This window comes from Balaenoptera ricei, chromosome 2, assembly GCF_028023285.1.
Source record: "Balaenoptera ricei isolate mBalRic1 chromosome 2, mBalRic1.hap2, whole genome shotgun sequence".
In the NCBI taxonomy this organism is placed as follows: Eukaryota; Metazoa; Chordata; class Mammalia; order Artiodactyla; family Balaenopteridae; genus Balaenoptera; species Balaenoptera ricei.
Genome location: NC_082640.1, coordinates 38,532,880 through 38,559,999, shown reverse-complemented (window position 1 = coordinate 38,559,999; position 27,120 = coordinate 38,532,880). Strand labels below are relative to the sequence as shown.

Below are 27,120 nucleotides of genomic sequence, written 5' to 3'. Positions count from 1 at the left end.
AAAGCTTTAATATAGCAAGAAGATATAATAATTACACACATATATGCATCTAATAACAGACCATAAAAATATATGAAGCAATGGAATATTATTTAAGCTTACAAAGGAAGGAAATTCTGACATATGATACAACATGGGTGAATCTTGAAGATATTATGCTAAGTGAAATAAGCCAGACACAAAAGAACAAATACTGTATAATTTCACTTGTATGAGGTACATAAAATAGGCAAATTCATAGAAACGGAAAGTAGAATCATGGTTGCCAAGGGCTTGGAGAAGGGAGGAATGAGGGGTTATTGTTTAATGGGTACAGATTTTTAGCTTGGGAAGATGAAATACATTCTGGAGATGGATGGTGGTGATGGCTGCACAACAATGTGAATGGGCTTAATACCACTGAGTCATACACTTAAAAATGGTTAAAGTGGTAAATTTTATGTTATGTATATTTTAATCACAACTAAAAATAAATTTAAAAAATCTAAAAGGAAATTTAAAACCTATGCGAGCATATACAAGGCACTATTAAGATGAGTATTTGGAGTGGAGGTGGGGAATAAAGTGAGAAGTAGGTGGATAGGAAAAAGTAGTGGGAGGGAGACTTTCACTGCGTTCCTTTTAATACTCTTTCAATGAATGTATTGCCTATTCAAAACATTAAAAATAGAATAAAAAAAATTTTTAAGAGAAAGTTCTTTCTGATGTTGAGCAAAAGTATGTCCTACAACCATGTTGAACAAATCAAATCCTCCTCGAAATGACAGCCCTTTAAATCCTTAGGACAGTATTCTGGTCCCTCTGAGCATCTTCTTCAGCTCTCTGTTCCTCCTTCTCAGTACTGGGGGCACCGATCACTACAGAGGGGTGTCTGAGTCGGTGGGCTCTCTGGTGGACACTTGTGGTTTGGGGATCTGCAGCACCTACTCCACACTGTCCTATAGCACCCTGCATCTCCTTTGGAGAATCTCCCACCGTGTACAGTCTCTGTGGAGGACAGTCCAACTTCCCACTATGGTGGGAAGGTACCAATGAGTACAAAAAGGTACCAGTGAGTCCTCTCTCTGTCTACACTGGCCCAAGCAGAGGAAAGCATGTGACTCAACCCATCAACTCACCTTTCCTGGGCTTTGCTCTTCAGAGGGCTGCAAGGAAGCTGAGTGCCTAGCGGTTGTATTTATTCTAGCAGTGGTGGGCTACACTATTTAGACTGGATAGTTCTTACGTTCCTCCTTTATGTGCGTACCTGCTGCCCAGGCCTCCAGACCTCCTTGTTTCTGGCCTATTTGCCAATCCTGGCCTTCCAACCTCCATCAATTCTATGAGCCCTAAAGGTGTCCAAATTTTTTTTATTCTTAAGCTAAACAGAGCCAGCTTCTGTAGTTTATGAATGATAACAGCCCTGATTTACATATGAATTGGGGGGAATGTGACAGATTGTATTTTCCCAAGATGCCCTCGTCAGTCAGTTTCTCCCATCCCACACACTGATCGACAATATAACCTTGCCAATCCTTCCATGGAGTGGTGGGGTCTATGGCCCCTCCTCTTGAATCTGGGCAGGCTTCCACAAACGGAGTATGGCAGATGAGATGCTATGTGACTTCTAAAACTAGGTCATAAGAAGCCAGGCAGTTTTGGCCTGGTCCCCTTGAGATGCTTGCTCTGGCAAGGAAGTCAGTCCCCATGTAAGAAGTCCAACTACCCTGATGCAGGACAGGCATATGTAGGCAGTCTGGTTGACAGTCCCAGATGGAGCTCCCGGCCAACAGCCAGCATCAACTGCCAGCTGAGTAAGAGAGTCATCTTGGACATCCAGCCCAGCAGAGCCTTCAGATGATGACAGCTCCATTCAACAATTGCCTGGGAGACCCCCAGCAGGAACTGCCTAGATGAGCCTTCTCACATTCCTGACCCAAAAAATCATGAGAAAAAAAATTGTTTTGAGCTGCTAAGTTTGGAGATCATTTATTATGCAGCAATAGAGACTAGAAACTCTGGCTTGCTTGCTTATCTTGCCCCAGAGAAAATTCTTTATTCTCAGCAAAGAGAAAGATAACAGGATAAAAGGCCTCCATTTATTGAGTCCTGCCATAAGACAGATCCTTTTCATAAACCACCTCCTATAACCCTCATGATTCTATGAACTGGGGACAATTACCCCCAGTCAAAAAGAGGAAATGGGGGTTCTGAGGGGATAAGAAGGGTTAGTTAAGTGTCAGACTGCAGAGCTGGCGTTCTTTTTTGCTGGAGCAAAGCACCCGAAAGCAAGACTAAAGGAGCAAGTAAGAAGAAAGTTAAATTTAGCAACATGATGTCATGGGAATAAAGATTACCGAAGCTATGTGGTCATTTTTCAGGGATTCAAGGGCCCGTAAGGCTTCACCCCATGCACCAACCAGTGACAGGCGGAACATGTAGTCCATTAGGTGGGGCTGAGGAATGAGAGGTTTCACAGACCCTTCCAGTTACAGAAAGTTACAGGGAGTGACCTTCTGTGCCTTCACACTTGTCTGTCCATCACTGCCTTTGGTTCTCAGACAACTCTGTTAAGACCCTTCAGGAGATGGTTAATTTTAAGATGGAAAGAGATGATGCATTAACATTAAGATGGGGGAATATGAGGCTTAGTAATATCTTGGTGAGTTCCTACTATGAGCTGGGCACTTTATGAACATTATCCCTAACCCTACAATATTGACATCTTATCCCCCATGACAGGTGGAGACTCAATTGCAGGTGATTTAGTTGTTTGTCCCAAACATCACACAATAAGGAAGTGCAGGCTAAAGAAGGGTCCCCCTAGGGTGGAGTGCAGGGGAGGAGAAGGTGGTTGACAGGCAGCGAGGCCCTGCTGACACAGAGCCCTGGGCAGAGACACCAGCCTAGGGCTCCTGAGAGCTGTGGGCACAGACAGCAGGACCTGGAGGAAGAGCTAGCAGAATGCGGGGTCCCCAGAGGTCATGGAGTCAAAGATGCTAGAGAAGGGGCAATGTCCCCATAAACCTACTGTTGGGCCAGAACCCCCAGGGACCCATGTCTCGCATTCATTAACTCCCCAGCTAGAAGAGCCCTCTCTGATCTAACCCCTTCAATTCAGAGATGAGGCAGCTGCAGCCAGAGAGGACTCGCCCAAGGTCCCCCAGCTTGTCAGCAGTAGGGCAGGACAAGAGTCCATATTTCTTACTCCTGGACCAGTGCTCTTTCAGAATCACCTTCCCTTGGTTCTGGAGATCAAAGTTGGGCTATAACTAAGGTGACCCTAATTATCATCCAAACCAGAGTGAGAGGGGGCATTATTAATCATTACACCAGGACAGCAGGTGTAAACAGGACTGCCATGGGCAAATGGGACAAATGATCACCCTACCATGACAGCTGAATACCACCCACTTGCCCTCCAGGAAAGCTTCTTTGTAGCCTTATGGCTAGAGGGACCTGAAAACTCACCATCACCTTCCATACCCAGTGAGGGGCCAGAGGACCAAGCAGCCTTGAGGGTTTGGCCTTCCCAGGGATTATCAGGGTGCCCCAGAACTGGCTGCTGCATAACTGGCCTCCCTCCCACCTGGAACTGTGTATGCATAAACAGAGGCCCCATTTGTACTGTCCCCTCCTATCAGAGGGCAAGTGCCTGCCAAGGCCAGCAGAGCTCTGGTTTCGGGTGCTTCCCTCTGGGTGATGCCCACTGAACCAAAGCCCTTCTCACAGTGGAGATGTGAACATGGGCCCTCTGGTGGGGCCCAGGGCAGTGGAGAAAGGGTCTCTCCTGGCCTGGTAGCCAGGTCACAGTAGAAAGTTTAGGACTGAGGAGCGCACCTGAGTGTTTCTGGCTAGCTGTGCTGTTTCCTTCCCTCTTTCTTACACCTCTGCCTTCTCTCTGATAGTCACAAGCTTCTCAAAGTTTACTGTGCACACGAATGTCTTGTTAAAATGCAGATTCTGGGGGAGTGGTGGTGGGATGAATTGGGAGATTGGAATTGACATATATACACTAATATGTATAAAATAGATAACTAATAAGAACCTGCTATATTAAAAAAATAAAATAAAATTCAAAAAATAAAAATAAAAAGGGTAATCATAAGAAAAAAAAAATGCAGATTCTGATTCAAAAGGTCTGGAACAGAGCCTGAGTTGCTGTTTCTCTAACAAATCCCAGGTGATGCCAATGTTGCTGGTCCAGGAACCACTTGGAGTAGCAAGGTCATAGATGTCCTCCTTTCCAGTTCTTTCCCTGCATTCATGTGGCTACTCCTTCTTTAGATATCAGTGCAAATGACCCTCTTCAGAAAGGCCTGCCCTGACTACCACCTAAATGAGGTCCTTCCTATGATCCTCTCACAGCATCTTGCTCTCTTCCTTCAGAGCAGTAATCAAAATTTGTCATTTGTTTATGTGTTTGCTACTGATTGTGGGAGATTGTTACAGTCTGTCCCCAACTGATCATGTCTCTCCATACTCACGTTCTTGGGAAGCCTCTCATCATAATGATTCTGGGGCCTGGCCATGTGATTTGCTTAGGCCAATGGCACATTAGCATGATGATGCAATCACAGGCTTGAAAAGCACATGTGCATGGGGCTTGCCTTCTTCAAACACTGCTGTCAAGTGAAGAAGCCCAGGCTAGCCTGCTGGAGTACCCTGGCCCAGCCAACCACTACTGCCAGACCTTGGAGTAAGGCCACCCTAGACCAACCAGCTGCCCCACAAGCTGACTGAAGCCACAGGAGTGAGTCCAGAAGAATCATTCAGCTGAGCCCAGCCCACATTGCTAACACACACAGTGGTGAGCAAATAAAAGGGTTGTTGTTTTTAAGTCACTGAGTTTGTGGGTGGTTTGTTACACAGCATTAGATAACTGATACACTCATTTAGTGCCTCCATTAGGGCTGGGACTAGGTCTGTTTTGTTTGGTACCTTATTCCCACTGCTTTGATTCATGAATGAATGAACTAACCAGGATCTGTCTGATTCTAAAGCCCATGAGTTTCTGCTCCACCACTTTGTTCCCAGACAAGGTGCTTTTCTTGGGACTAGTGGGGTCAAGGATAGAACATGTAATCTAGCCTAGGCCAATCAATGCTTTCTAGTTCACAGTGATTGATGCAATCAGACTGAGACTCAGGATGTTTGCTGAGGATGCTGGGCAAAACACCTTCTCTACCCCAGTCAATATAAAGGAGAAAATATAGTTAGGGATGATTTTCAAAATCAGAACAAGCCAGTGCAGGAAGTAAGGATTTAAAGGCTCCTGGCTATGCTGGGCATTAACACTTTAGTTGCATTTTAGGGAGGTCCAGGGTGGCTAGGTGTATTACTCAGGGTTCTCCAGAGGAAAAGAACCAATAGAATACATGAATATAGGAAGAGATTTATTATGAGGAATTGGCTTACATGATTATGGAGGTGGAGAAGTCCCATGATCTACCGTCTGCAAGCTGGAGACCCAGGAAAGCCAGTGGTGTAATTCTAGTCTGAGTCCCAAGTACTGAGAATGAGAGAGCCAATACAGTAAGTCCCCTACGTACGAACCTTCAAGTTGCAAACTTTCAAAGATGCGAACGTGTGTTCGCATGTCCAATCACGTAAGTTAGTTCATGTGTCTCTGACATTATCTGTAAAAGTCAGGTACCTAGGCTAACTTTGTTGGATTTATGAACAAATTGGACTTACGAACACGCTCTCGGGATGGAAGTCGTTCATATGTAGGGGACTTACTGTGGTATAAATTCCAGTCCAAGAGCAGGAGAAAACTGATGTCCTAGCTCAAGCAGGCAAGTAGGAAGCAAAAGGGTTGAATTCCTCCTTCCGCCATCTTTTTGCTCTATTTAGGCCTTCAATGGATTGGATGATGCCCACCCACATTGGGTCCACCATTTAAATGCTAATCTCATCTGGAAACATCCATAAATAATGTTTAACCTGGGCACCCCTTGGTCCAGTTAAGCTGAACATAAAATTAACCATCACACTAGGGGTTACTCAGATAGCTTGGGATGGTGGCTATTTACCAGTGAGCATAGAAATTTTCCAACATTATCACTATCTGTATCAATGTAACAGCACACTGTTACTCTCAGTGCTGTCAGTTCTGAGAGCTGTTTGATCTGTCTGAGCATGGAGCCAACACCCAGGAAGTGATCCTGAGAAATGTAGAGAAAGAAACCAGGCCTGTTCAGAGCACTTAAGTCTTAGGTAAGCCCTTGTCTGATGTTAAAACTACTGCTGATCTTTTTGGTCCCAGGAACCCAGAAACATCATTTTGTTTTAGCCAGTAGGGCTGGAGTTTCTGTTGCTTGCCACTCTCAGGATCCTAACTGATAGACCTTTTTTCTGGTAATACAACTCTCTTTAAAGGTCAACCAGATGATCCAATCCAGATATTTTAAAATTAACCCAAGCTTAAACCAGACCAACAGGGGATGAATACCAGGGTTAACACACCACTTCCTGCAGAGTTACCTTTACTCTGCTGTGCTTCATGAAAAAAATGCTATGCAAAACTCGGCCCCAAGTCTATTGCAAAGCTGGTATTGAAGGGGTGGCTCCCTACTTTACACAGGGTCATTTTGGTCTTTTAGCTGTGCCTCTCCTAAGCCATGGATTCATTTTTTACCACATGGACACTATGAAGTATGTAACTAACTAGTTGTCCCTTTTCCCCTTGCCTGCCAGGAAACCCAATACACAAGCACTTGTAGCAAAAATATAGAACTCCATAGTGGGTTTTTTTGTTTGCTTGTTTGTTTTTAATTGTAGCCTTTTTCCTCATTTAATTTTATGTTCTTATCCTTGTTTTCCCCATCAAGGGGAAAACTTTACTTTTTATTTATATAATCTTGCTGCATTTCATGTATCCCTATGTGGAAATAGGAATTATATATCTAAAAAGAATCACTTTGATTTAGGTTTGATTAAGATGAAAAGACACTACAGGGAAGAGTACTGTTATGTCAATTACTTTGAATTTTAGTAAAGGAAAGTGAAAGGGGATGGAAGAATATTTAAATTCCAGGGATCTCTAGAGCAAAAGGAATCAAGACACCAGACAGGTGGCAGAAAGCTCCTATTTACATTTTAACCTCTGTCTCATTTACTCCTGAGCAAACTAATACAGAGTTCCTCTTGAGATGGTTATTTAGTGTTAACTACAGAGTCTCCACACTGGGGAAGCCCTGGAAACAATATATTATTCATTTAATATATAAAATGTTTGTTGAAGGAACTGGAATTTGCTAACTTAGGCTATAAATGAACTAACTACAGGCCCTTCTGTTAGAAAAATCTCAGACCCCTGGGTGTATCTCCTCCTTTTACTGGCTGTGCAAGTTAAAAAAAAAAAAGAAGTGGCTCTAGCAGATTCAAACTCAAACACAACATAGAGCTTGGGTTCTCCAATAATCTTAAACTGATTTAAGACCTTTCTGACCTAATACAAATAAGTAAAAAACAAACTAAAATTAATTAAATGAGCACTATCCTCAGTTGGCATAGAACATGTTGAACAGTAGAGGGAAATGGGCACTAAAATCATGAAAGGGGAATCCACGAAGTGCTCTAGAAGGAAGTGTTTTCTGGCGGTTGGACAGGACCTGACAGCAAGGGAAGTGAAGAGAAGGGAAAGGAAAAGGGAGTCAGGAAGGATGAGGTTAGAATGTCAGAATCAGGACAGGGAACGGGAACACTCCAGGTGGTAAGTCCAAAAGGCAGCAGTCTGTAGGGAGGTGAACCTTCCAGGTGCCACTTGTACAGAGTGATGCCTTTGAAGTAACAGCTAACATGACCTCTGTTTTCATGTGGGGCCCATCTGAAGCATCCCTGGTATTTGAAGAAAAAGATCTCATAATCCCCTATCCTGCCTGTGACTTAAATAGGAAGATAGGAAGAGGAACAAGCTTTTAAAAGATCTAGAAACACTGACGAGATGGTTGAATTATGCATTCTGCTGCAGAGCTAGAATGCTGGGGCAGTGAGTGGAAAAGGAGGCAAGAATATTAAGGCTCTCCTTACAGACCACAATGCCAATGTTTCAGTCCCAGACAGCAGTGGCCCCGAGCGCATACTGAATAACAGTGCTAATATTGAAACAATTGGAGAAATTCTGAAGAAAATCATCCCTACCTTGGAAGAGGGCCTGCAGTTGCCATCACCCACTGCAACCAGCCAGCTCCCGCTCGAATCTGATGCTGTGGAATGCTTAAATTACTAACACTATAAAGGAAGCGACTTTGACTGCGAGTTGAGACTGTTGATTCACCAGAGTCTGGCTGGAGGAATTATTGGCATCAAAGGTGTTAAAATCAAAGAACTTCAAGAGAGCACTCAGACAACAATCAAGCTTTTCCAGGAATGTTGTCCTCAATCCACTGACAGATTCGTTCTTATCGGAGGAAAACCTGATAGGGGTGTAGAGTGCATAAAGATCATCCTTGATCTTATATTAGAGTCTCCCATCAAGGGACGTGCTCAGCCTTATGATCCCAATTTGTATGATGAAACCTATGATTATGGTGGTTTTACAATGATGGTCGATGACCGCCATGGATATCCCGTGGGATTTCCCATGCGGGGAAGAGGTGGTTTTGACAGAATGCCTCCTGGTTGGGGTGGGCGTCCCATGCCTCCATCTGGAAGAGATTATGATGATATGAGCCCTCGTCGAGGACCTCCTCCACCTCCTCCTGGACGAGGTGGCTGGGGTGGTAGCAGACCTCGGAATCTTCCTCTTCCTCCACCACCACCTAGAGGAGGAGATCTAATGGCCTCTGACAGAAGAGGGAGACCTGGAGACCGTTATGATGGCATGGTTGGTTTCAGTGCTGATGAAACCTGGGACTCTGGAATAGATGCATGGAGCCCATCAGAGTGGCAGATGGCTTATGAACCACAGGGTGGCTCTGGATGTGATTATTCCTATGCTGGGGGTCGTGGCTCATATGGTGATCTTGGCGGACCTATTATTACTACACAAGTAACTATTCCCAAAGATTTGGCTGGATCGATTATTGGCAAAGGTGGTCAGCGGATTAAACTCCGTCATGAGTCAGGAGCTTCAATCAAAATTGATGAGCCTTTAGAGGGGTCCGAAGATCAGATCATTACCATTACAGGAACACAGGACCAGATACAGAATGCACAGTATTTGCTGCAGAACACTGTGAAGCAGTATTCTGGAAAATTTTTCTAAGACTAGTGAAGAACTGAAGGAGTCCTGCATTTTTTTTTTTTTTTAATCTGCTTCTGTTTAAAAAGCCAACATTCCTCTACCTCGTAGGTGTTCTGCATTTGAGGTGTAGTGAAATCTTTGCTGTTCACCAGATGAAATGTTTTAGTTCCTTACAAACAGGGTTGAGGGTTGGGGGAGGGTGTGCAAAAACTAACATTGAAATTTTGAAACAGCAGCAGAATGAATTTTAATTTTTGTTCATTGTTGGTGGTTTAAAAAAAGTCCCCCCCTGTAATTACTGTGAACACTTTGCTTTGTGGTCACTGTAACATCTGGGGGTGTGGGACAGGGAGGAAAAGTAACAATAGTCCATATGTCCCTGGCATCTATTCAGAGCAGTGTGCAGAATGTAATGCTTTTTTGTAAGAAACGTTTTATGATTTTTAAAATAATTTAGTGAACCTAAAAAAAAAAAAAAAAAAGAATCTGCCTTCCACTGCAGGGGACACGGGTTTGATCCCTGGTTGGGAAACTAAGATCCCACAGGCTGGGGCAACTAAGCCCATGTGCCACAACTAGAGAGATGCCTGCGTGCCACGACAAAGATCCCACGTGCCGCAACTAAGACCCAACACAGCCAAATAAATAAATAAATATTAAAAAACAAACAAACAAACAAAAAACTCCATCTCTGATTCTAGTGTACTTCCAAAATTGTACCCTGGAATTCCCTCTCCCTTCCTGCTTCAGCCTGAGAGTTCCTCCTCTCTCCCCTAGGTATTAGTTTCACCTTGGTTTTCTCTTTCCTCTCTGCGCTGAACAGTCAGTGAGACTTCTTCCTGAAATAGCAGGAGACAGGTTTGCTTGTATGGCTAATTAAAGAAAAAAAAATTATATGTATATATACCTGTCACATATCCAATGTTGCAGGGCAGGGTATACATTTAGTCATACAGTTCTAGAAGAAAAGGCTCTTGGAGAGCATCTGGTCCAGCCACACTCTCTAGTTGAGGAAACTGAGGCCCAGAAAGAGGATGCGACTAGTCCAAGGTCATACAACAAATGAGGCACAGACCCAGAGACAAAACCCTAGTCTTCTGGTTCCAAGCCATGGTCCTTCCCTCCCCTGCCCCACCTTCACTCTGACTCTATTCCCTGGGGTGGAAAGTAGAAGACGCCAGGGAAGGATCTGGCTCTTTAAAACCATCCCCCATTTCCAGGCAGAAGGGGGCCTGTTCAGTGAGCAAGAGCCAAACCCCTGGGAGGTGACCTTGGGGGAGGGGAGGGTGCTCTCCAGAGAGATTCTGATGGCTCAAGATAAACGAGATCTGCAGGGGGAGGGGAGCCAGCCAGCTGAGACTATCACGTGGAAAGCAGAAAGCAGTGAGGCCTGCTTCTAACCACCTACTCACCACCCTGGGTAGGAGGCGGGTGGGGAGAGAAGGGGGGGTGGGGAGGGGGAGCTGGTGGGGAGGGGAGGAAGAGGCACGATGCCAGGACTTGCAGATAAATAGCCCCCTCCCTACTGCAGAGGCCCTGGGCTGACAGAGGCCTGGAATCCGGGTGAGGGTGAGTTAGGTCGGTGCCCCTCTTCACCCACCCCTAACACCTGCAGATCCTTCCCTCCCCTAAAGGGGTGAGTTGAGGGAGGAGGTGTGGGCAGGAGGGAACTCGGCCTGGCTACCAAGCGGCAAGGTTGGGAGGGGGCAGCGGTGCGGTGTCCCGAAAATCACACACGCAGGCGCAGATTCAAATGCCAAATCTGCCACCTCTTTCAACCGCGTGAGCTGGAGCAAGTCTCTGAGCCAGGTTCCCTCATAAAATGGGGATAACAATGCCTGGTCCTTGAGAGGATTCTGAGAAAATACACGTTCATGTACGGTACAGGTGGGGCTCAGAAAATGGAAGGCAGCAGGAGGAAGGGTGGCAGCTTCCTGGGTTCAAATCCCAGCTCCGCCCCTTTCCACCTGGCACAGGACTGCCTGGTGCCTATTTCCTCTAATAGGACGTGGGGTGGCTGTAGCATCTACCCGATAGGAGTAAGTGAATTCATAGGCAGATGTGAAAGGCTTAGGACAGGGGGGCCTGGCTCAGTGGGTGCTCCAAAGTGTCAGCTTAATTTTGCCGCTGCTCTTAGTCTGTGGTGGGCACAGCCATCCTGTTGTACCCCTCAGAGGCTCTGGACAAGTGCTAGGCCTAGGAGGTTTTCCTATCAATAGAAACATTTATATCACCTGGGAAAAAAATGTTTGGCCTCAAAATATGAAAGGAAAAGTGCAAAACCAAAACTAGTGAATGCCTTGTGAAGTGTCTACAAAACACTATTATTTTAACTTCCTTAACTGTCTTTGCAAACATTTAATAACATTTGAAATCCATTTATATGTTAGATTTTCTCATTCTACAAGAATCTAAGTGATGACGACTAAGAATCAGAACCAATCGGAATGTAAGTAACTCGTAACCAGATAACTTCAAATGCAAAATTGTAAAAATTATTTTCGTAAATCACTGTGATAGAGCTGAAAATGCAAACATTTTCAATCTGTTTCAGAAATATATATAAAGTTTAAGGAAATCAATGGGAACAATACACTCAAAATTCAGGATGGTAGTTTCCTCTGTAGGGAGGGGAGGGTATCAGAGAGAGGTACACAGGATATTTCAACTATCCTGGGAACATTTTATTGCTTAAGCTGGTGGTGAGTACCACAGGTTTTTATTATATTATTCTTTATTTTATTTATGAAAAATGTAATAAAATTTTACAATATATTTTTGTAGCAGAAAGAAGAGAAAGAAATGTCCCCACGTCATTTCAAATGATTTTAGGGCAAATTTATATTTAATGTGAAATGTGGAGGCATTTTAATATGCTCTACATAATGTAAGGCAGGGCTCGCAAAAGTGCAAGTCCCCAAGGCCCTGCCTCTACCAATGGTCCTCCAGGCCCCAGACCTCTTACCTGGGAATCAGGTGCTCACTGTGGACCCCGCGGAACCCAGCAGGGGTTCAGTTTCTTTATTAAGCATATATCTGTCTATGAAGTACAGATAAGTATATTTCTCCCTATGTACTAATTAGGGAGGTCAGATACATGGAGTTGTGAGAAAGCAGGAGAGTTGCAGAAAAGTAGGAATCACGTGTAGGATTGGAGGTCTGAGCAGGCCTGGTGGTCCCCCCTACAAGCAGGTCTAAAGTGGATCCATCTGTGTGTGACAAGGTGCTGGCTCAGCCAAATGGCCTGAGAGGACAGCCTCCTTCACTTCTAGGGAGAGGAAGCGTCTGCCTGACCCCTGACAATTATAGAGAGATGCTGATAGGCATGCAGGGTAAAGAACAAACTGTGAGACTTCAAGGCCAGGCCTTGATGGACAGGGAGTCAGAGAGGGGAGGAATGCAGAGTGGGGAAGGGCCTCAGGGTCGAAAGAAGGAGAGAAGGGGGTTGTTTATTATCTGCAGTGTAAGCTGGACTCCACAGAGGGTCACCAGGCCCCACCCGGAACCCCGCTTGTTGGAGCTCCCAGGAAAAGGAAAAGATCTTAAATAAGAATCTGGGAAAGATGCCAATGGTCCTCTGGGTCATTCCTCTGGGATGGATTTGATTTGGGGCCTTGTTTGCCTTGAGATTAGGAGCCAGGGTCCAAGGAAGAGGTTAGCCAGCACCTGATCCCCTTTGGTTATCCTGGATGCGAAAAAGCAGGGTACATTGGTCTCTGTTCCAGCTCCTGACACAGGGCAACCTGAGTGTAAAACAAACAAACAAACAAAAAACACCCTTGTAAAAAAGTGATAAGAGCATTAGGAGCATCTTTTGTTCTAATATTTGGTCTTTGACCTGTCCCTGACACATGGCTCCTAAATCCCTTGGAATTTTCTGGGTGATAGGAGTGTCTTTTGTTCTAGTGAGTTGACTCTGGGTGGGCTCTTGATGGGGGCTGGTCACCAGAAAGATCAAGCCATGATTAGAAGCTTGGAATTTTCAGCTATGCTCCCCATTCTCTAGAGAGGGGAGAGGGGCTGGAAAGGGAGTCAATAATTGATCATGCCCATGTGAGGAAGCCTCCATAGAATCCCAGTAGTGTGGGGTTTAGGGAGCTTGCAGGTTGGTAAACACATCCATGTCCTGGGAGGCTGACATGCTCCAGCTCCACAGGGAGGGAAAATCCTGTGCTCCAGGGAACTCTACTTAATGCTCTGTAGTGACATAAATGGGAAGGAAATCCAAAAAAGAGTGGATATATGTATACATATAACTGATTCACTTTGCTATACAGCAGAAATTAACACAACATTGTAAAGCAACTATACTCCAATAAAAATTAAAACAACAACAACAACACAAAAAACCCAAAGAAAGTGCTCGGGACCCTTCCAGGCCTCACCCTGTGTATCTCTTCATCTGGCTGTTTATCTGCATCCTTTATCATAGCCTTTAATAAACTGGGAAACGTAAGTGTTTCCCTGAGTTCTGTGAGCTGCTCTAGCAAATAATCAGATCCAAGGGGGAGGAGGTTATGGGAACTTTTGATTTGTAGCCAAGTTGGACAGAAGTTGTGCATAACTTGGGGACCTACTATGTGCCATTGGCATCTGAAGTGGGGGGCAGTCTCATGGGACTGAGCCCTTAACCTATGGGATCTGACACTCTCTCCAGGTAGATAGTGTCAGAATTGAGTTAAATTGTAGGACACCCAGCTGGTGTCACAGAGAATTGCTTGTTGGGGGAAAAAACCCACACCACTTGTGTCAGAAGTATTGTGAGTGTGGTAGTAGTGTGAGAGGAAAGGAGAAACACAGGAGGTGGATGGAGGTTTTCTCTATTTAAAAGGTTTCCCACGAAACGCTTGTAATCAACCAGCAATGGGAAAGAGGGCTAGTGGTGCAGGCTGAAGGCTGGACTCCAGTGCAGCCTCAAATGGGGCAGGAAGCCCAGAGCCGTGGCTAATGACAGGCCACCAGTAAACTAAACCCTGTGGGAATTGTCTTGATTCATGGCACATACAGTCCCTGTCATCAAGGGTCGAAAGGCCACTGGAGAGAGAAGGTCAGCAAATAGACAACAAAGAACGTAAATACACCGATTACCTTAATTTACTGAAAAGCTATAGGAAACATCATTCTTAGTGGGGAAAATAGGAAGCATCCTTTTTAAAATTCAGATGAGGACAAGGCCCTCTATCATCCTTTCTATTTAGCATTATTCCAGAGGTCACAGTCAGGTCATAAAACGAATGGAAGGATAAGGATTGGAGAGGAGGAAATAAAACTATCCTTGCAAATTATGCGACTGTCTGCATGGAAAGCCAAAAGATGAATCTACAAACAAGTTGTTAGAAATAATAAGAGAATTTAGCAAGATGGCTGACTACAAGATCAATAATAAATACATTGTACATTATAATAATAATGGTTAACTTTTATTGAATTAACTATTTCCGGGTGCCACATGCTTTATATTTACTCTATGCTAAGTGCTTTCTATGGACTGGCTTGAGTCCTTAGAACAACACTCACTTTAAGAATGAAGCAACTGAGGGTCAGAGAGGTCAAGTGAATTTATCATAGCAACACAGCTGTTGTGGGGTGGAGGCTGGACCGACTCTTGAACTCTCCTTTAACCACGACCACTATCCTACATACACAAGTATGCAAATCTCTGATGTCCAGGGTGGGACTCAAGATCTAGGGCCCTTCTCCCATTCTCCATACATCATGAAAGTTTTCATGTGTGAACAGAGAAAGAGAGAGAGGAGGAAAGCCCCAGTAAGAACTGAAATTGAATTCCCCTCCAGCCTATTGGAGTCAGACTTAAGCTGATTTAAAGAAAATAAGGAAGTGTGGTGTTTCTTGCACACCTGTGTTGTAGCGCAAAGTCTCACATGCCATTCACCTCTTACCTTATTTAATTCTCAAAAGATCTGTGCCTCCATTTTACCAATGAGGAAAGTGAAGCTCCTAGAAATTCAGAGACTTGTTCAAATTCACAGAGCTGGGAAGTGGCACAGCCAGCGTTCAATCCTGAGCATGCCCTCCTAACCTCACAACTCTCTAGACTTTTCCAAGGAACTAGAGGGAAAGGCAGGCAGGTGCACAGCATCCCTAAAGCATGTGATACATGAGTGTGGGGAAGACAGGCTGGGAAGGGAGCAGTTAGTTAAGGAGGGGCAGAGACAGCTTCCTGGAAAAGGTGGCCTTCAAGCTGAGTTTTCAGGAAGGAGCAGGAATGAGTCAGGGGAAAAAGGATGGGGAAGAAAGGTACAAAGTCCCAGAGATGAGAGTAAAATGGCAGATTCTGTCAACAGCTAAGCGTTCAGACAAGAGAAGAACTGACTGAGGATGAGCCTTCTATAGTCACCAGTAACCACTGACACAACCGACCAGTAAGACCCCTTGGAGGGACTTCCCTGGTGGTCTAGTGGTTAAGACTCCATGCTCCCAATGCTGGGGGCATGGGTTCGATCCCTGGGCAGCAAGATCCTGCATGCTGCATGGTGAGGCCAAAAAAAAAAGACCCCTTGGAGAGCAGCACAGTGGGGACCTTGCCTGGTATTGCCCCTCTAGGCAGTGCAAGTGGATGGCGGGAGCTTGGCCTGGTGTCAGCTCTCAGCAGTCCCAATTCTTCAGGTTCCCCTCCCTTCCCTTCAATTCTCAGGGCTGCCTGGCTCTGGCTCTCTCCCCCGCTGAATTATGACACTGCATTCCCAATATGCCTCATGGCCAAGCTGGGCCAAGTCATACCATTTACTTCAGTACTTCTCAAACTTCAATGTGCATTCAAATCACTGGGGATGGTGTTAAGATGCAGACCCTGATCTGGCAGGTCTGGGATGGGGCCTGACATTCTGCATGTCTGTCATGATCTCAGGTGCTGCTGGTCCAAGGACCACACTTTGAGTGGCATCATCTAGGAAACTTCACACTGAGCCCCATGTCAGGCACCACTGTGCTAGCTACTTTCTATACATTTTCTAATGTAATAATTACAACATTGGAAGTGGAACTTACTCCTCTGAAATGGAACTTACTGTTTTTACTTTCCAGAATAGCGAACTGAGGGTCAGAAAGATGATTTTTTTTTTTTTTTTTTTGGCCATGCCACCTGGCTTGCAGGATCTTTAATTCCCCAACCAGGGACTGAACCCAGGCCACAGCAGTGAGAGCGCTGAGTCCTAACCACTGGACCACCAGGGAATTCCCAGAAAGATGAAATATTTTACAAAGTTAGTAAGTAGCAGAACTGGGCTTTGAACTTGAGTCTGTCTGACTTTATAGCTCATACTGGGCCTCCTGGTCAGCAAGACTGCTATGGACTGAACTGTGTACCCCCTCCAAATTCATATGTTTAAGCCCTAACTCCCAGGTGGCTATATTTAGAGTAAGGAAGTAATTAAGGTTAAATGAGGTCATAAGGGTGGCACCCTGATCCAATAGGATTAGTGTCCTCATAAGAGGAAACATCAGAGAGCTTGTTCTCTTTCTCTGCCATGTGAGGGCACAGTGAGGAGGTGGCCATCTGCAAATCAGGAAGAGAGCCTGCACCAGGAACTGAATTGGCTGGCACCTTGATCTTGGTCTTCCCAGGCTCCAGAACTGTGAGAAATAAATTTCTGCTGTTTAAGCCACCCAGTCTGTGGTATTTTGTTATGGCCCAAGCAGACTAAGACAGGGGCCCAGCTGCTGCAGATCAGCCAAGGATGCCAATTAAAATGAACAGCTCCTCTTCTATGGAATGTTGCTCTGCCCAAAAAGAGCAGGACTGGGGCAGAACCAAAATGATGATGATAATTATGATGATGATGACAATGATGATAACTCACACCCAAGCCAAAGCCACCTGTAACATTCACAAATGAAAACACATAAAAACAAGCTCAGAACAATAGAACCACCCCAAACATCACAACCTAAATCCAAACATTTTCCTTGAGAAGACAGGAAACGGCACAGCAATCAGGTATTACGCACTAATTTGCTGCACATACTGAGATGGCTGAGTCTGCAGCCTTGTAGAGTGGACAGGTGAAATGAATAAACAAAGCCCTGGCTCTTACAGTTTAGCCAAGCCCCCTGTGCCTGCAAGTCACTGGAAACCGTGAGTGTGGTAGGTTAGATACCTGAATGATTCTCCCAATGAGAAAATGAAAAAACTGAATACTGAATAAAATATTAAACAAAATATCTTTTATTTATTATTTTTTAATTGTTTGGCTGTGCCACGCAGCATGCAGGATCTTAGTTCCCCAACCAGGGATCAAACCCATGCCCCCTGCAGTAGAAGCGTGGAATCTTAACCAGTGGACAGCCAGGGAAGTCCCCAAAATATCTTTTAAAATGTATCACTGAACTGACACAAAAATGAGTAATGCACAGATCTCAAAACTGGGGGTAAAGGAGCCCCAAGGCCAGCTGGTACTCTGCGGCTTTCTGCTGGACACTGGAGACTGTGAGCTTGTACTTTGATGGCTCCCCAGGTGAGAGATCAAAGACAAATCTCAGGTTCCACCCAGTGATATGGGAAAAATGCATGCAGATATATGTACATAAATTTTACTGACATAAAGGATGTATGGCACCAATTTACAAATAATAATAAAATATACAATACTCCTTATTGTAAATTCTACATAGAAAATTGATTCACACAAAACACTTGATGATTTTTGCCAAACTCTTGTATCCATAGCCAACCTATGGTTGCAATTCACTGCAGTTCTAACGTGAATGTTGGCTAACACTTTTATTTATGTTAAGGAGGAAGATAAAATGAAACAACAAAGACATACATTGGCACTTCCTTCTTTAGTCAGTAATATAAGCTACTTCTTTGCTAAATCAAATAATAATTTTGAATAGTGGAAGAATATTTCCTCAGTTTTTCTGTGCTATTCTCAATGTAATGGCTACAGAAACAACAAACTTTTAAGTTTAAATTATTAACATTTTCCATCAGTTTCTTAAGGCTAGACAATAAAGCATTAAACCAAGCCTTCATTTGTAGCATCTGCTTATTTTCAGGTGTAAATACTCCCACCATGGCTGATTTCAAGCTACCAGTGTGACATCACTGAACATCACAATACTATTATATAGGATTTCCACCACCGTTGAGACCACTATAAACACTGATGAAGCAGATTTGAAAAAGAACCAAATCAATTTATAATAATTGAAATAAAATATTCAATGGATGACCATGAAGAAATAGACAAATCCAGAATGTGGAACATAGTACAAGATCATTCTTTGGTTTCATCAAAAATCAATGTAAAAAAAGTGAGGTGAGGGAGGGGAGGAACAATCCTAGATTAAAGATAAGAGATAAAATAACCAAATGCATTGTGTGTTCCTTGACTGGATCCTAGTTTGAAAATGTAGCTATAAAAAGTATTTTAGAGTCAATTGGAGAAATTTTAATGCACTGGGTATTAGCCAGGATTAAGGGATTATTGTTATTTTTCGTGGGTGTGATAATGATATTGAGTTATTTAGGAGAATGCCTTTTAAAAAAGAGATACATGCTGAAGTATTTAATATTGAAGTATCATGATGTCTGTTATTTATTTTAAGATAGTTCAACAAACACATATAAATGAAACAAGTATGACAAGATGTTAAAATGATGGAATTTAGGTCACAAGAATATAGGTGGTTATTATACAATTCTTTCCTCTATATTTAATGTTTGAAATTTTCCATAATTCAAAACAAATTTTTTCAACAGTAAATGGTTTAAATCAGGTGTTAGCAAACTTTTTCTTCAAAGTGCAAGATAATAAGTATTTTAGGCTTTGTGGGCCACATAGGTCTCTGTCACATATTTTTGGTTTTCTCTACAACACATTAAAACATTTTAAAAAAACATTCTTAACTTGAGGGCCATACAAAGATGGGCCATGTGCCAGATTTGGCATACAGGCTATAGTTTGCCAACCTCTGTTTCAAATAGGAGATTAGATATAGTAGAAGAGAGGATTAGTGAACTAGAAGATAGAGCTGAAGGAAATACCAAAAATCAGGTCAGAAAGACAATTTGAGAAGTCTCAAATATGTAAACTTAGAGTTCCAGAAGGAGATAATTGAGGGAGTAGGGAAGAGAAAAATATGCAGAAATGGTGGCTGAAATTTTTCTAGAATTGTTGAAACATACTAATTCTCAGATCAAGGAAGCTCAATGAATCCTAGGCAAATGAATAAAAAGAAACCCAAATTCAGGTACATCACTGCAAGACTGTTACACGTGCATGTGTGTGTGTGCATGCACACACACACAGAGCGAGAGTGAGAGCAAGAGAGTCTAAAAAGCAGCTGGAGAGAAAGCACAGATCACCCCCAAAGAAATAGGAATTAGACTATGGCCAATTTCTCAATGGCAACAAAGGGAACCAAAAGCGGGTGGAATAATAGCTTTAATTTGCTAACAGAAAATAACTGTTGACCTACAGTAATTCTATACCTAGTGAAACTCTCTTTCAAGAAGAAAGGTGAAATAAAGCCATTCAAACAAATAAAAACAGAGTGTGCTGCCAAAAAAAATTCACTAAAGAAAACTTAAAGAATGTACTTCAGATATCCTGGATAGAAGAACTGAAATAAAATTAAAAAAGAAATGGTGAGCAAAGATGTTAACAAATATGTGTATAAAACTAAGCACATATTGTCTGTATAAAAATATTAAATACTGTGAAATTTGTGTGTGTGTGACAAGGGAAACAGGCTACAGTGCTGGATGAGAATACCAAATAAATTAAGAGTGTGATTGGAATGAAAGAATTCTAAGATCCTTATGTATTTGGAAAGAATGCACAGATACTGATTGAACTTTAGACTTCACTATGTTAGGTATGCATGTTAAAGAAGACGCTACAGGGACTTCCCTGGTGTCGCAGTGGATAAGACTCTGTGCTCCCAATGCAGAGGGCCTGGGTGCGATCCCTGGTCAGGGAACTACATCCCACATGCATGCCACAACTAAGAGTTTGCATGCCACAACTAAGGAGCCCGTGTGCTGCACCTAAGGAGCCCACGTGCCGCAACTAAATAGCCAGCAAGCCGCAACTAAGGAGTCCTGGAGCCACAACAAAGGAGACTACCTGCTGCAACTAAGACATCGTGCAACAAAATAAATAAATAAATATTAAAAAAAGAAAAGAAAATGCTACAAACAGAAAATAGAATAGTGGTTTCCAGGGGCTGGGAGAGAGGAAAATGGAGATAATAATGTATCCATTATTATGTAATGGGTACAGAGTTTCACTTTGGGAAAATGAAGCTCTGAAGATAGATGGTGGTGATGGTTGCACAGCAGCATGAGTGCACTTAACACCACTGAATTGTACACTTAAAAATGGTTAAAATGTTAAATGTAAATTTAACGTTATGTATATTTCACCACAGTGAAAAGAAGAAAGAAGAAGCTAGGGTAATCACCAAAAGAACAGACATAAAGCACGTAAGTTGCAAACAAGTAGGAAGGTGGGAACAATGGAATGAAAAAATCTTTAAAAATCAAAAGAAAACAAAGAAAGGAGGTAAAGTTCAGAGGCAGGCACAACTAAATACTGTACTGTTTAGGAAACATGTATAAGTGGTTCAAATATACAGAACATCAGGGTAATGGATAAACCAGAATCAGGATAATGAGGAGGAGGAGGTGTGGAATCAAGGCGGGACACACAGTGGCTTCTAAGGCATTGGTCATATGTTATTTTTTAGCTGGGTGATGAGTATATAGATATTCATTCTATTATTTTTCTTTAAAATAGTTCAATTTTAATAATATTTTGTATGTATAAAATATTTTGTCATTATAATTACAATCATAACTTTTTTCAAGAAAGAAGGAAAAGGTAGTTGTAAAGGCAGATTAAAAATGGAACTCTGCAAAGGACTGGGGGTGAGCCATGCTGGGCGCCCTGCTTCAGCGTCAAGTTCTGCAACTGGAGGACAATTTAAATGCAGCCTAGTTTGCTGTCCTGTCCCCTTTGGTTCTCCATAGATGGGGACAGTGTCTTCTCTACTCTCTGACCCTACAGTTCCTTACCTGTAGTTTAGGTGGGGCCATTGCACATCCCCCTCACTAGTTTGTTTTGTCTCCCTCTCCCATTTTTCATTTGTCTTTTATGATTCCCAACAGCAGGCCAACATCCTGCAAGTGTTTGTTCACGGTCAGTTCTGTCTGGTGACCTCTGCCTTCCCTTGGTCTTTAGTGGTTTCCCAGTCTCTTGTGGGATTAGGAAAGAGTTAGGCAGCTCAGACGCTTTCCATCTGTCCTGTATTCATTGCGTGCAATGTAACTCTGGTGTGTGGATATGGACAATAGGGAAGACAACATATCTAATAATTACAATGAACATTCATTTAATCTGTATAAGCACTCTGCATGCATTATCTCATTTAACCCTCATAGCAACTCCATGAGCTGAGTAGTAGTATTATTCCTAATTTGCAAATAAGGACACTAAGACTCAAAGAGGTTAAGTGAGGCGCACATGTGGTCAGAGGAGAGCTAAGCAGTCTTACCAAGATGTCAGGCTCCTCTGGCTCCTCATGTGTGCTTGTCCAGGGAACTGAATACACAGAGAGCCACTGAAAACCCTTGAGGATCATGAGAAGAGACCCCTCATGTTCACAGAAAGCCTAGAGAAATGGCCTCATCCTCCAGACAATCTCAGAGTAAAAAGCCCTCCCAGAAATTAGGGTACAATTCTACAAACGCAATTCCCACCCTGCTTCTTACCCTTATGAGTAAATAGTAGAGAGTATGTGAAGGAGATGATATGACTTTGGGAAAGTCACTTAACCTCTCTGTGCCTCATTTATTTATTTATTTTAATATTTAAAAAATTTATTTATTTTTATTTATTATTATTATTACTTTTGGCTGTGTTGGGTCTTCGTTGCTGCGTGTGGGCTTCCTCTAGTTGAGGCGAGCAGGGGCTACTCTTCATTGTGGTGCGCAGGCTTCTCATTGCAGTGGCTTCTCTTGTTGCGGAGCACGGGCTCTAGGCATGTGGGCTTCAGTAGTTGTGGCACACGGGATCAGTAGTTGTGGCTCGCAGGCTCTAGAGTGGAGGCTCAGTAGTTGTGGAACACGGGCTTAGTTGCTCCGCGGCATGTGGGACCTTCCCAGACCAGGGCTCGAACCTGCGTCCCCTGCATTGGCAGGCAGATTCTTAACCACTGCGGCACCAGGGAAGCCCCTGAGTATCACTTTTTAATAAGAAATAATATTTAAGAAATGAAATCAGGATAAACACACAAGGATACTCAAAGAGTAGCCATACTAGGTAAGCAAACAAGAACTGGGCTGACCCAGGACCATGCCTTTAAGGTCGGAGATGCTTAGACAAGAGAACACCAGGCTTGTAGGTACCTGCAGGGATGTTACACATCTACTCATCAACTCTGACTCTCACAGTATTCACTGTCATCCTCACCACTCACAGTTACCACACTAATCACAGGGTGGGGAGGGGCAGGATGGGGTGACCAGGGCAGGATGCCACAGGCCCTTAGCTGAAAGAGTCAAGTCATCTTTGTCTTTGTCTTTGAGAGCCTTTTGATTATCTGGCCCTTCCTAGCCAGCCGTACCCCACTCCACCCCTGCCAGTTCTGGCAAGAACAACACAGGCTGGTGCCCTTGCTCTCAGGTCAACTGAGCAGTCACCCAACATGGTAGTCAAAGCCAGCAGGCCAGGGGGCAGGATGGTGCCCCAGTGACCTGTGGTTTTCAGCATGTAAGTCTTGCACATCTTTTGTTAAATTTATCCTTAAGTATTTTCTGTTTTCGTTGTTGTTTTGCTGTAAATTGGCTTGCTTTTCCAATTTCACTTTTCAATTATCAACTGCCAAAGAAATATGAAATGCTTCACAAATTTGCATGTCATCCTTGTACAAGGACCAGTTTAATCTTTTGTGTCATTCCAGTTTTATTATATGGGCTGCCAAAGTGATGTTATATGTGTTTTAAGTAAAAACATAATAAGATCCACTCTTGTGAATTTTTAAGTAAAAATACACTCCAGGCAGGTAAGTCCCTTCTCTCCCGAGGCCTCCTGTGCTCCTAGACACTGCCACAGACCCCTACCGGGGGCGTATGGGACCTCTGCCCGGAGAGTATACCTTCTGCTGCATCGTTAGCTGGCTCTTTCAGCCTGGATGCAGTCTGCGTTCTCCATTGCAAACTTCACACACTCACACCAGCTAAGATTCTGTAAAATGGTTCAGCAGTCCTAAAGCAGGGTGCAAAAATGCCAGGGGCTGACTTACTGGCTCGGTCCTCACATGCACCCCGAAATATTACTGGAGAGGAGAGAGACAATCCCATCTCATGGACCTAAGGATAGCCAGAAAGGGTGAGAAGAGAGGCACATCTGACAGGCTTTTAAGAATTCATTTCTAACCCCATGGGCGGATCATTTTGAGCCTTGAGGGGAAGATGATGCCTTCCCCAGAAGCCTGCAGGCACTTCTGGAAACCTCTTTTCAGCCTCAGATGAGACTGTCTGATGATGTGCTTTCTGGTCTGGTGTGCTTTCTAAGCTAACCGCCGTTAAATCTCCTTTTTCTTTTTTTAAACTGTAGTAAAATACACATAACATAAAATTTACCATTTTAGGACTTCCCTGGTGGTCCAGTGGTTAAGAATCTGCCTGCCAACGCAGGGGACACAGGTTCAATCCCTGGTCCGGGAAGATCCCACATGCCGCAAAGCAACTAAGCCCATGCACCACAACTACTGAGCCTGCACTCTAGAGCCCTCGTGCCACAACTACTGAAGCCTGCGCGCCTAGAGCCCGTGCTCCGCAGCAAGAGAAGCCACCACAATGAGAAACCTGTGCACCGCAACGAAGAGTAGCCCCTGCTCACCGCAACTAGAGAAACCCCGCGAGCAGCAACGAAGACCCAAAGCAGCCAAAAATAAATAAGTAAATAAATAAATTTATTTTTTTAAAAAAAAGAATGAATTAGGGAATTTCCTGGTGATCCAGTGGTTAAGACTTCGTGCTTCCAATGCAGGGGGCGTGGGTTCCATCCCTGGTCGGGGAAGTAAGATGCCACATGCCGCGTGGGCAAACAAAAAAAAAAGAAAAAGAATGAATTAAAAGCAGGTTCCTGGGGCTTCCCTGGTGGCGAAGTGGTTGAGAATCTGCCTGCCAATGCAGGGGACACAGGTTCGAGCCCTAGTCTGGGAAGATCCCACATGCCGTGGAGCAACTAGGCCTGTGAGCCACAATTACTGAGCCTGCACATCTGGAGCCTGTGCTCCGCAATAAGAGAGGCCGCGATAATGAGAGGCCCGCGCACTGCGATGAAGAGTGGCCCCCACTTGCCGCAACTAGAGAAAGCTCTAGCACAGAAACAAAGACCCAGCACAGCCATAAATAAATAAATTTTTTAATAAAGCAGGTTCCCCAGCCCTCCACACCCAAACCACTTGGCAGCCCCAAGATGAATGGTGTGATAGAAATCTTTCTTTCCTTGTGGCTTCTATTAGCTGGTCCAGGCCTTACTGGCTTAGCCCAGCTTGGGGCTGTGAAACTGCAGGTCTACTTGCCTAAGTGGAAGGGTGGGTGGATTCCTATTGGGAGGGGCCCTCCAGATTAGCTCCAGCCCTCCCCTCTGCTCTGGCCATGGCTCCATTAGAGAGGCTGCAGTCCTGCCCACCCCCTAAATTGTCTGGGGTCTGCATTACTTCCCAACGTTCCACCCCAGACCCCATGGCTTCCCTGAGCCAGGGAAGGATGGGCAAGATGCCATCCAAGGCCCTCCAAGAGTAGGGAGGGGAATTTGAGCTCCTTCCTCAAAAGTGAGGCTATCCCGCCTTGGGCAGAGCTTGAGGCTGACGGTCGGTCATCAGGGTGAGAACTGCCCCAGTCTGTGTGCAGACTCAGGATCTTTGCAGCGTAACTGGCTTCAAAGAAGGAGTTTAATCTTAGAAGGAGTTTCAGCCTTGCTCAGCGGCTCCAGAGCCCCCCTTCTGCTTTAGTCCCATCTCTTGACAGGCTTCTGTGAGGAGCCTGGGCTGCCTCCCCAGGGGACCTTCCTTTTGTCCTTGGGTTCTCACAAAAGTGAATGGACCCAGTGTTCCAGACCATTTCCATAGGACTCAACGTGAGCTGTTTCTGGGCTCTGTGCAGTCCTGATAAGGCAGGCCTGGGACATGCCTCACTGGCTTCATCCACGGCTTGGCTCTCTTTGCCAGAAAAGGGAGGGCCAGTCCCACAGGGCTCTGAGATTGTACTGGCCCTCAGACATGGTTTGCCCAGGGACTACTGGTGGGTGGGAGTGGAGGTAGGGTTGGAGCAAGACGGTAGGGGTCCCAGGCCTCAGGCTAGCAGGGGTCAAGGGAGATGATGGGGCAGAGGTGAGGCAAGCACCACCCAGCCTTATACGTACACTTCTGCACCCCACTCCACCCTCCACCATGTCTCTGAACCACAGCACTGCCCCTCCAGTAAGTACAGGGACCACTCAATCAGCTGTGTGATGTCCAGCAACGTCCTTAAGCTTTCTGAGCTGTAAAAATGGGGATTCTAGAAAATACCCAGAAGGGTTTTTGGAAGGTTAAATATGAATGTTCCTTGTGTAATGCCAGACACTCAGAAAGTGTGCAATACACATCATTTTCCTCTCTGCTTTCTTCTCTGTAACAGTTTTATGCACATTGCTTTGGTTCTATCAGGGAAGCTAGGCAAGCTGGCAGTTCCCAGAAGAGGTGGGGAAGCCACCGTCTTCTCTTTGTGCCCAGAAATACTGCCACCAATGGATGGCTTCCTCCAGAGGCCACCAGCTAACACTGGAGTACTGACACACTGGGCGGAACCGACGGCTGGGTAAATGGCCGCTGCGGAGGAGAAACGATATCCTCGAAGACCCACCCTTTACCCAGACCCACCAAGGACACCTATTCTTCATGTCACTGCCAGTAAAAATTCCCATCTTGAGACTCAATCCAGTTCAGTTAGAATCTGTGGAGGTGGGGCCAGCTTTGGGTATTGTTTAAAAGTCCCCAGGTGCTTCTAATGTGTAACCAGGGTTAAGAACTACTGGTCTAGTCCAACCTCCCCATTGTAGAGATAAAAACACACAGGGGGAAATAAAAAACAACCTCAGAAAGGTTAAAAGAAATAAAATATTTAAAGTGGCAGGGAGAATTTAGTGCAAAGTAGGTGCCCCAAAGAGGGAAGCTATTATTATTTCATTATTTCTCTTATTGCTCTAGACAGGGCTGGCTTCAGGGACAGGCGACTTGCACAGTCACACAAGCCCTCATGCTTAGAAGGGCCCTATGCTTGGTTTAATGCTCTGCTGTTGCTGTTTTGAAATTTTTAATTTTTTTTAACAAGGGGGTCCCACATTTTTTCACTTTGCACTGGCCCTGGCCCAAGATCATACAGCTCTTGAAAGCAGAATGGATTATCACCCCTCTAAAGAAAGATGAGGAACACACTCAGGGCTCAGAGGCTTGCTGGGTGTGGGGCTGACCTGGGTTCATTGCCCAAGGAGGTTCCTTCTCCTGTTCATTCCATCACAGGGAGAAGGCTGCCCTTGCGTCTCTTGGAGGAAGCAGTGTAAGAGCTTCAGAGCTCCCTCTTACTCTCTGTGAGAGGCTCCCTGAGCCTCAGTTTCTTCATCTGTAAAATGGAGGAAATAATGCCTGTGAATTATTGTGAGGAGTGCCCAGAAGCATGACTGTCCCTCTAGATGCTGGAAATATGTGACTTCCCATCCCTTTATTGGGAAGAGGGGGACCCATGCGCTCCCAGTACAGCCTTGTCAAGTCCTTTTTTTCCCCCCCTGGGAGGCCCATCGTTAAGTTCCCAGACTTCAGCTTTTCTCACACAGACTAAGAGGAAGTAGTTCTGGGGAAAGGTTTCATTCTGGAACAGGGTGTGTATGCTCCAGAGCCCTTAGTGAAGTTTTGCTGCTACTGCCCTCTGGTGGTAA

General features: G+C 44.5%; 1 long non-coding RNA gene and 2 pseudogenes across 1 annotated transcript; 2 read left to right on the top strand and 1 right to left on the bottom strand.

Moving 5' to 3' along the window:
- The first annotated feature begins 7,657 nt into the window (after nt 1-7,657).
- Nucleotides 7,658-9,190, top strand: LOC132360063 (heterogeneous nuclear ribonucleoprotein K-like; annotated as a pseudogene).
- A 1,505-nt stretch (nt 9,191-10,695) lies between these two features.
- Nucleotides 10,696-18,398, top strand: LOC132360330 (uncharacterized). Its single transcript, XR_009501076.1, has 3 exons — nt 10,696-10,738; nt 11,560-11,618; nt 18,188-18,398. It is a non-coding gene; the product is annotated as an uncharacterized LOC132360330 (long non-coding RNA).
- A 4,625-nt stretch (nt 18,399-23,023) lies between these two features.
- On the bottom strand, nt 23,024-23,124 carry LOC132361414 (U6 spliceosomal RNA; annotated as a pseudogene).
- Between the last annotated feature and the right edge of the window lie 3,996 nt (nt 23,125-27,120).